The sequence below is a fragment of the Maniola jurtina genome, chromosome 8 (genome assembly GCF_905333055.1).
Source record: "Maniola jurtina chromosome 8, ilManJurt1.1, whole genome shotgun sequence".
Taxonomy (NCBI): domain Eukaryota; kingdom Metazoa; phylum Arthropoda; class Insecta; order Lepidoptera; family Nymphalidae; genus Maniola; species Maniola jurtina.
This window is the reverse complement of record NC_060036.1, coordinates 5387764-5398969: the sequence shown is the minus strand read 5'-3', so window position 1 is coordinate 5398969 and position 11206 is coordinate 5387764. Positions and strand designations below refer to the sequence as shown.

General features: G+C 35.7%; 1 protein-coding gene across 3 annotated transcripts in view; it reads left to right on the top strand.

The window, feature by feature from the left end:
* Positions 1–11206, top strand: part of LOC123867643 (poly(rC)-binding protein 3) — a 217222-nt gene that overhangs the window by 25061 nt on the left and 180955 nt on the right. The window lies entirely within an intron of this gene.

Genomic DNA, 11206 nt, shown 5'->3' with positions numbered 1-11206 from the left:
GTATAAATGTAGCCGTAGCATTATTCGATATTCGTAGCAGGTAACTTTGTAGTTAATATTTTGTAGTTATACGAGGGTAAGTATTGATTTTCGGTATTAAAAAGAAGCCTATACCATTCTCCGTCGTGATAGCTTAGTGGTTAAGACGCCCGCCTCCTATAATGGTGGTTGGGGTTCGATTCCGGAAAATTCGATCAGACACCTCCAACTTTTCAAGTTATGTGCGTATTTATTTGAAACTAGATTCAGGATGAAAAACCTACTATTACACAGGTATACTTCCTAATAATTAAGTACCTAATGTACATAAATTTATTTCAACCCGCTAAGAGGCATCTATGGGCTAAAAATACCAAGGAATTTCGATTTAATGTAATTTAATTTACATAAAGAACTCCGTCAAATGATTGAAATGGTTAACGTTTTTTCCAGAGAGGTTTGTACATCATAACTTCTATTTCGTTTAAAACTGGAAATTTGCACTACATTTTTAATGTCATGTATAATCTTAAGTAATTTAATTAGATTAAATTTGTGTCTATAGTAATTCTAGTATCTAGTTAATTCATTTGTAACACTATGTATATCTAAGATAAAAACACATTATCACGCGCATGCTAAAACAGCTTAGTGTGAGTTGTTGCAAGTATTAATCTTCCGCTGTAAAAGTCAGCTAATCTCTTGTGGGAAATACTACTAAAAGTGCTTTGGATATAAAATACCCAATTTGCATGAGAGCTTTCCCTTGTTTATAAAGCATGGTCTTGGAGCCATTAATTTCAATGTGAATTTTATATTTATTTTGTCAAGGTAAACTTTGTATCATAGTTTTTGAAACTTAAAACTAGCGATCGCCCCGACTTCCAACTTAATTTACAATTATATCATTATCCGGTGGTTTATTTTCCCAAATATACTTAAATTATAGCCTTTATTGTAATTAGGTATTGTATACAATCCAAGCACAATTAATGAGACAATGCTTTTTTGTGCGATAAAGCATTGCAAAAGCCGCAAAAAAGTGCTGATTGCACTCCCTAGCCGCACTGATTGACCTTGGGATGCTGTAGTTCCTACAAAGTTCCTATAATAAAAAATTTTCAAAAGAAAAATAAAACCGACTTCAAAGCTTCACTCTTGGATTTCTAATTTTGTTTTAATATGCTCGCTCGACTTCATACCTAGGTACATTACATGTGTAGCTAAACAAAAATTATTTTCTACTTTTTAGTGTTTTTGGTTTTTGAAGTCGGTTTTATTTTTCTTTTGAAAATTTTTTATTTCACAATTTTTAGTGGCCCCACTGTACTATAATATGCTATGCCCAGTTAAAACCCTACTGTTTACTAAGCTATTACAGTGATCGCGAGCAATTTGCTCTTATCCATTGAGGAGTTCTGTTCTCCATCTCCGAAGATATTCATCAGATCTTCACCTTTATATGGGACCACCTGCACAGTATGCCCTTTCAAACAAAAAAAAAATTTCCAAATCGGTCCAGGGGTCTTTGAGTAATCAGGGAACATACATAAAAAAAAAAAAAAAAAACCCGACGAATTGAGAACCTCCTCCTTTTTTGGAAGTCGGTTAAAAAACTAAAATTGCTTTGTCCTTGTGTTAAGAAATGATGTCTTACAAAGCGTAGAAGGTATGAAATAATGAGGTGAATAGGTAGATTTTGCAGGTACGCTGTTCGTAGACATGTTTTCTACATCAAACGGGGAGGCTACTTTAGCAAACGTGAGTTTACACCATTCTGACTCTAATGCTAAACACATGAAGGGCTAAAGTTGGTTGAATTATCACGAGACTCATTGTAACCATGACATTTCCGGAACGCGCTTTTATAAGTACAATGACTTATTTTCCTAGAAAGCCTCTTGTCTAGCACTTTGACTACAATGTTTTATCTACGAGTAGGGATATGTAAGTGTACCTACCAAGTTTGAAAACGGCTGAGTCTCCCCAAGAAACGATCATTAAGTAATTAGCTAGTTTGCTCCAATTAGGGGAGGATTTACCAGCAGTTAGTTAATTATTACTCTGTGCCAGAAACCAGCAAATCCGTAGCTAAGTTTAGCGGACTTTTGCTTTTTCTTTTCGAGATTTAAATAATCAGTTGGCATCATGCCTTTGCCAGTAGGGTGGCAACGAGCCATGATCGGAGCTACTCACTAGAAAACACTTTTACAAAATACCTCAATAATTGACCTTGTCTGGAATATGAGTCAGGACCAGGATCAGAAAGTGTCTTCAAACTTTTTCTGTTTGTTCAGAAATTGGAATAAATATTTTTTTACATGGCAACAGTGAATTTTTTACCAGAATGTGATTTTCCAGATGCTATAATTTGTTCTTCGAAAAAGTCACTTTTAAACCTGTATTAGAAATTAATAATGAGTCCAAATCCAAGATCAAAGTCCATTTACAATTAGACGTAGATGCTTTCTATTTCAAAGATAGGAACCTGTATCCAACAGTGGATGATGACGGCCCGTATAGGTACGTTGTTCATGATGGGCTGGTCAAGCTGCCTGAATATTGTCTTATAGGTAGGTAAATACATCTGATACGTCTGGAATAGGACACAATATATAAGTAGATTTAACAAAGAAACACATACCCCATATTTTTCCGTAATGGTTAAAAACAGTACAAGCTCTTAAACAAAACGTAACGATGTTATCGACAAGCTTGTTACCGGCCCCATAAAGAAACTTGTGCCATTGTTATCTTTTTACCTAACAAGCTCAAAAAATATACGATAGTAATTTGTAACATATTATAATTTTAAACTAGCTTTCTCACATGGACCTTAAGGGCTTGGGCACACACAATGTCAAGTGATTTAGCGTTCCAGTACGATGATACGTAGAGACAGATTAAAATACGTATTTGGGTACACTGAAATTAAGTGTATCTAACTTAGTTGGTTGGTATAGTATTGGCTGTGACAGATGTACGACGACAGACAGACACACGAGCGATCCCATAGGAGTTCCGTTTTTAGGGTTCGTACCTCAAAAGGAAAAACGGGACTCTTATAGAATCACTTTTTTGTCTGTCTGTCTGTCAGTCTTTCTGTCTGTCTGTCTGTCTGTCGGTCCGTCCGTCCGTCGTGTCTGTCAAGAAAGCCTATAGGGTATTTCCCGTTGACCTAGAATCATGAAATTTGGCAGGTAGGTAGATCTTATAGCACAACTAAAGGAATAAATCCGAAAACCGTGAATTTGTGGTTACATCACAGAAAAAAATATTTAAGTGTGTTTTAATTTCAAAGTAAGATAACTATACAAAATGGGATATCATAATGAAAAAGCTTTACCTGTACATTCTAAAACCGATTTTTATTTATTTTTATTCTTAAAAGTTTTTGATTTATCGTGCAAAATTATGAAAAAATACCCGAGTACGGAACCCTCGGTGCGCGAGTCTGCCTCGCACTTGGCTGTTTTTTTTCATTCCGAACGGAACGATAAAGATTAGAAAGTTTATAAGTAGGTACGTCATAACACTTCCTTTCGGCTTTGCCGTAGTCGGGTAAAAACGTAGGTACATAATATAAAATAATGGCATCGTGCTACATTTGAGTAGGTACAGTTTACAGGACAACCACAATAGGATATTATTTCACATCCGATTATTATAATCCATTTAATTATGTAATCAAAATAATATAATATTTTATAGAGTATTATAGCTTTAATCAATTTGCGACGGCCGTCAAAATAATATAATAATTGGAAGTTTATCTTCCATTACCACGCCGTAAGCTGAAAGCTTTCAATTTTATCAGCATTCAATAAAATGAAAACTTTTATGTTTGGAAATAAACATTCCTTATTGCATAGGTATGAACTTTGGCAATATACATCATTACCATCATTGTCATCTGCCATTATAACTACATCCACTGTTCCGGATATAGGCCTTCTCGTAGTGACAACTCTTTCAGATTTTGTAGATCTAAATGCTATCCGATTCGTTTAAACACTTGCGTTTCCCATATTTTTATACGCTGTAGAGACGTGGACTTTGCGACTAGTTGAGAAGAAGAAAATGATGTTAGGAGCTTAATAGGCTGAATTTAGTACCAACATCTCCAACTCCAAGAACTCGGCATAAGATGGATTTCGGCGTTAGTACTCAGAGTCACATATTAAAATTTTGAACTCGTCTCCCGGCAAGAGAGTGACTCTATCGAGCACCTTGTTGTGTATAGCAAAGTGGCAGGAACCAAAGGGCGAGAAAGGTCGCCATGCGATGAATTGACCAAATTAAATCTGCTGTGGACGGTCCCTTGCACGAGTGTACCAGGCTGTTGGCCAGCAGGGAGAAGTGGCGAATGCTTATGAGGCGTATAATATCTGCCCTAAAAGATGTCGTCTCGTAATAACTACGACCGCTCTGCCAAGAGTGTTACGACGAACAAGAAGAAGAGGTTCAATGCGGGACGTGCGGCCTGGTATAGCAACAGCGCATATCAGTCGATTGCGTTGGACCACTTTGGTGGATGGGTGACCCACTGTGGAGATCATTATCTTCGAGCTTCAGAAAGCACTTTCAGCTGCTTGCTCCGGCTATTAATTTTAAAGCTTAAGAGCGGAAATTTTAGTAAGTATTCGATATGTGGAAGGATCTTAAAGAATCCATTCTGTTTTAGGATAAATACAATGGAGTCACGAATAATCGATGGAATCGTAAAAAGAGGTATCACATAGTTAGTTATACTTGATAGATGGGTATACAGATGCTATTTTGATCGATCGGAAGTTCATGCATATCCACATGAGCATCAATTCAAAACAAGTTTGTTTGTGTGGTCATCCATTCTACGACGATTTTAGCGTGTATTTCGGCTTCCTGCACACATTACATTTCCATTTTGGATTACTTCAATGATCGTTACCATATACAGGTCTCATTCCTGTAAAAATATTATGAATATTTCATAATGCGACCTCATAATTGTGGCCCAAGAGCACGTAGGAAACTTTAAGGGGATGTTTGATTAAAGGTGAGGTACCTCTGTTCCTTTGCATTGCCAGATTTTGGTAAGTCACTTTACCTACCAGCTGTTATGCTGGCTATTACCTACTTGATTTTCAGGCAGTACTGCTCGATATTGCGAATCGAAATATCTATGTCATTGTAACAAATCATCATCATCGCGTGCCTTCTTCGAAACTAAGTTTAGCGATCTTCAACGAAAATCTTATCCATCTAAAGTTTTTAACTTTGGGTAACTAAGTCCTGTCCACTCTTGCATCAAACAATCTGGAGTATTGTTATATTATATATTCCTGTAATAATTGTAAGAAATGCTCCTGTTCTAAAGCAGATGCTGTGAAGTTTAAAGTTCCATAAAGTAACTTTTCTGGAATTTTCACAAAATCAAATTTCAGTACAAAGATCTTCCACTTATTAGAAATTAGTAATATCCGGCTAGCATATAGCCAAGCAACTCCTTAAAATATTCTACGGGCTCTTGGAGCATAACACTGCTTCATACAATATGCTTATACGTTTATTTCTCTCTGTATCTCGGTCCAACAACATTTGCAATATTAATTAGCAGCTCGGTTGATGTTCACAGTTAATAACAGACAATGGCGAATCGTATGAGATTAAACAATAAACTGAACATAACTATTTCAGGAGGGCTATAGCAACTGCGTGTAAAATTTTAATGGGTCTTGAAAATTCGAGGATTTTTATTGAAACCTCGTTCGCAGAAATGTTTTAAAACTTTACCTAACTATTATGAGCACCATTATAAGCGTAGGCATCAAATCATTGAATGAAATGTCAGCGTTGTAAAAGTTAAAGTAATTACTTGTGAGTGAATTTTGCGTAGGCATTTTGTCATTCCTTAAGTATTAACATTATCTGACTTTTGTTTTATTAACCTTAAACAAAAATTAGATATGTACACATTTTGTAACAATTAGGAAATAGTTAAATGGATCAATCTAAGTTCAGAGTACAGCTTCGACTAATTAGTATTCTTTATCAAAGGTGAACATTCAGTCAATTTATTCTTCTTTTATAAATGTATAGATAATTACCAATAGTAGATTTTCCTCGTGATTTGTCACGCTTGGATTTAAATTAACTTTAATAAATTAGTTATTAGATGTCTGCGTGCGTCTTCCGGATGCAAGCTCTCTTTAATTAACCACCTTTGTAACATCAGTAAACGATCAAGATGATATATAACTGCAACAGCAAAATTTTACAGTAGTATAGTATTTTGAGATTATCCACTAATACCTACTGTAGCATCAAATTAAACAATAAATCGGTCGGCATCCGGACGAAACTATATTTTGATGTGAGTTGTGACGACCACTGCCGCTTTTCGCTATAAAAATTTAAGAATTTATTTTATTGCGCTTTTTAGTATCGTGATATTATTATAACTTTTATAACAAACTTCATTTTTAGTGTGAGAATTTATCATTTATGTATACGTATCATATTTATTGTTTTACTTATAACTCATATATATTTGTGTAGTTTATAGTATGTATTTTTAGTTTATCCATAGTATTACATTATTTAATTATTTGCATAAATTTATTTATTTTTATGGAGGCCGCGTTTAAGCAAGCGCGAGTGTGGGACGCCCTCTAGCACGATGGACCGACGATATATAAAGCGGCTGGCGGAAGTGGCTGGATGAGGAAGGCTGAAGACCGGGTGTGGTGGCGGTCTATAGGGAAGGCCTATGTCCAACAGTGGACGTCCACAGGCTGACGATGATGATGATGATGATTTATTTTAATATTATACCTTACTGTACTACATACTTGCACCACCTACCTCTAATATCTATGTCCTTTGTAGCGATTGGTTGCCTGGAAGCGACCGCTAGGTTTTGCTATGCGCCGCTGCCTATGTTTTGCTTTGTTTGTATTTGTTCTGTATTAATTTTGTGGTGTACAATAAAAATATGTTCATTCATTCATTCATATTTATCAGGAACATTAGTAGATGATATGGTGTATGAAAATATTAATTTTCAGCTAGTCACATATACAGACTGACCTCCATTAATACACGCTAGACCTACAATTGCCGATCGGTTTTTGAAGCAACTTGTTTTTCGCCATTTTGGCGCTGATAGCAGCAGTAAGCATCATGTGAGCGTACTCGGAAATAAATGTTAGTGATGAGACATCTGTCAAAGACTAATATGGGTAAGGAGGCTCCACCTCGAGGGCCGTATCCCAACAGGCTTCGGCCTGTCCAGAAGACACCACGAAATCTGTCAATATAGTGTCAACCCCAAGGCCATTCGACACAAAGCATCAATTTTAATTCCCGGTACTCTCGGTGGGGCGCTTTGAACCAGCACAAAAATTAATACTTAGTCCGTAAATTTTGAGAGAGGACACACCAAATTTTTTTGCTCTGTATATGTCAACTGTCACGTCTAAAGTACGCTTTACCTTACTAAATCGTACTTTTGATATGACCGCTAACACGAAGCAAATGGCGACACTTTTTGCTCAAGTTGTATGCAAATAAATTAGAACCGTATTTTTTTGTTAGACACATTTATGTAAATTTTAGTGCCTACAGATTGCAGCGCAAAGTTGGGATACAAAAAACGAATCAGACCATCATTTAAAAAGTCTTAATATGCAGGAAAAATTTGAATGCCATGAAAAAGTAACCAATGAAAACTCCGCCTTTTTTGAAGTCTGCAAAAAAATCAAAGTCGATCCTTCATCAATATACCGACTAAATTACGAGCCTACTTTGTACGGCGAGACATTAATCAATAGTGTGATTAATGCGAGCCTGCACGCTGATCGCTTGATGGATTAGCACCCATATGGGTGTTGATAATTTTCCGAGTGCTGCCATCTGCGTCCGTCGGCTTAACTTTCGTTATTATCATTATCATAATTTACCGCAACATAGCTTATTTGTGTACCGACTTGCTTACAAGGGAGAGACTGAATCTCTCAACAGATAAAGATTTGCAAATATAGGAAACTAGAGGATGCCCGCGACTTCGTCCGCTTGGATTTAGGGAATTGTTTGATTTTTCGGGATAAAAAGTTGCCTATGTCAATTACAGGGACGAAGCTACCTCGGTACCCATATAAATCGGTTAAGCGGATGGGTCTTTAGGAATCCCGTGGGAACTCTTTGATTTTCCGGGATTAAAAGCAGCCGTCCGTCCCCGGTATATAAGCTGACCCTTGACCTTAGATAAGATAAGATGACTTTGTACCAATTTTCGTCAGAATCGGTTAAACTGTTGGGCCGTGAAAAGGTAGCAGAAAGACAGACAGACACACTTTCGCATTTATAATTTTAGTATGGATACGTATTATCCGTCATTAAATATGCATGTTCCTAGTGATCCTAAAAAATTGGTAAAAATGATTCTGAAATACCATAGCAGGTAGCAACAGTGAAATGACATATAATACATAAATTGTAAAGATATTCCTCTCCGATAAAAGAAAAATCTTTTGTCCACACTGGTAGTATAGATATTAACAAAGGCTTAGATACTTTTCTTTTACATCAATAATATAATGTACCTATCTCGAACAATGCTTAAAGTTTTAAATTGTTAAAGTTGTTTCCATATTCGAGAAATTGCTTTTGAATTTGTTGAAATACTGAAACGTACCTAGCTTGTATTGATATTGATTGGTATATTTTGTTCGATCAAGCTAATACAAAGTTTTTTGTGTTCCATACAAAATGTCATTCGATAAAGTAGGTAGGGGGATTCGATTTTTTTAACAATTTAAGGTTTGGTCTCAACTTTTATAGATAAAAAAAACATAATGACATACCTACATATACATTTTATGATGAGTGATAACGATTGACGCATTTTGACACATTTCCCAGATTTACTAAGTAGTAAAACTAGTTAAAATGGAAAAGTATATCTTAAAAAACCCACATTTTGTGATGACATGCCGATCATCCAAATGATGTATCGGTATTTAAAGAACCAGACGTGGTGTGGTGTTACATTAGCGTATTATTAGACTTTCTAAGTCTCGATTGGCCGACATTATGGAAGTTGTGTTAATACCAACGCTGACACATACAAGGCAATAATCATGGCAATAATAATCACATATATATTATTATAGACAAGAACGTCAAATTTTTTAAAACCCACAAGATTGGTCAGCAGTAAATAACAAATTCCTGTATTATGTCCGATAGAATTACAATGATTCCTTATTTCTTTATAAGTTTTTAAAAGTACCTATTTTGTTATTATTTTCCTTTACGATATTGCTTGGAAATCTGTAAATACCACCCAGATACAAGATCTTTTTTTTGTCCGTTCAAAGTATTTCGCACCCGCCAGGTCTTACCGTGAAGATTGGCAACAGCCAAATCCTTACAAATCCCAACTATAAAAAACCTTTCACCCTCGGAAAACCTACTCGTATCAAAGCATAGAATAAAATATTATGTTGTTACGCAAAGTACTGTTTGGGACGCGGGATTTTGTGGTACACATTGTGTCACGGCTTAGGCCCTCTAAAGGTAATAAATAATAAACATATTGGACCCAAAAATACATAAGCACATATACTATAACAACACATAATATAGAGGATCTATATCTATATAATAATTCATATCACACTAATATTATCAAGGAGAAAGTTTGTATGTGTGTGTGTGTGTGTGTTACTCCTTCACGCAAAAACTACTGGACGGATTGGGCTGAAATTTAGAATGGAGATAGATTATACCCTGGATTAGCACATAGGCTACTTTTTATCCCGGAAAATCGAAGAGTTCCCACGGGAATTTTAAAAAACCTACATCCACGCGAACGAAGTCGCGGGTATCAGCTAGTTAATAATATTATTATGAACACGAAAGTACGTCTGTCAGCTGTACTTTACTTACTTTTCACGGCTAATCCATTTAACCGATTTTAAAAGGTACAGATAGCTTGCAGTGATTGCTTATTCTGTCACAATCTCAGGACAAACAAAGAGATCCCACGGTATTTTTAAAAACGTCAACTCACCACTGGAATAGATAAAACTGTCTAGCAGTGGTAAATAGTGTGGTATATTATGTAATCTGAATAACGAGACCACCGCAAGAACCGATAGAGCCGCAAAAGGTGAAAAGAGGTGCAAGTAGCGCATTTTGCCATTTTTAACCCCCGACCCAAAAAGAGGGGTGTTATAAGTTTGACGTGTGTATCTGTGTATCTGTGTGTCTGTGTATCTGTGTATCTGTGTATCTGTGTATCTGTGTATCTGTCTGTGGCATCGTAGCGCCTAAACGAATGGACCGATTTTAATTTAGTTTTTTTTGTTTGAAAGGTGGCTTGATCGAGAGTGTTCTTAGCTATAATCTAAAAAAATTGGTTCAGCCGTTTAAGAGTTATCAGCTCTTTTCTAGTTTTCTTGTAGAAAGGAGGTTAGATAACCGTTAGGTTCTTAATATTATGTCAATAGACAAATGTCAAGCTGTCAAGGTGGACGTTGCCTAAATACATAATTATTTATTTGAAAATGATGTTTTGGAAAACTCAAATACTTTGGATCGTCGGGGGTGTTATAAATTTTTAATTTACACTTGTAGATTTATTACTCACATAATCTACACAACATTGAAAATGCGTGTAAAAACATCGAATCGAAGTACTAACTTCATTAGAAGACGGCGGTCTCGTCACTTCTCACAATCAGCAATAATTCTGACTCCCATCTCAAGGTCTCATTTTAAGCAAGGTAATAATCAAGTACCTACTTATGAATCTGACTTGATGTTGAGGTTTGAGTTGGCTTTTTATTTGAATTGACACTAGTTTTGATAATTCTAATGTAATTGATGATTTATAGTAGGTATGTTGTTTTAAAAATTATCTAGTTAGCAACATTTTCATAAATAAAACGCGCGTCGTACTCTATAAAGTAACACTTTATAAAGTTTGTTGCGATTAAAATAAGTGCTTTAGCGACTGATGCTACATGACGGGCGGTGTTTTTCATTTAGCTTAAAAGCAATAAACTGAAATACAGAGCCGGACATCAAAGTATTTGCCGGAACTTGTTTCACTTGAGTTCTGACCTCTTTTAAACTAAAAGCCAAGCGAGTATTAATCGAAACCGGGTATACCGGGTATATATTTTAATGTGTTTACTTACCATCTGATATTCTCATTTTCAATGTCCTAAGGATTTTA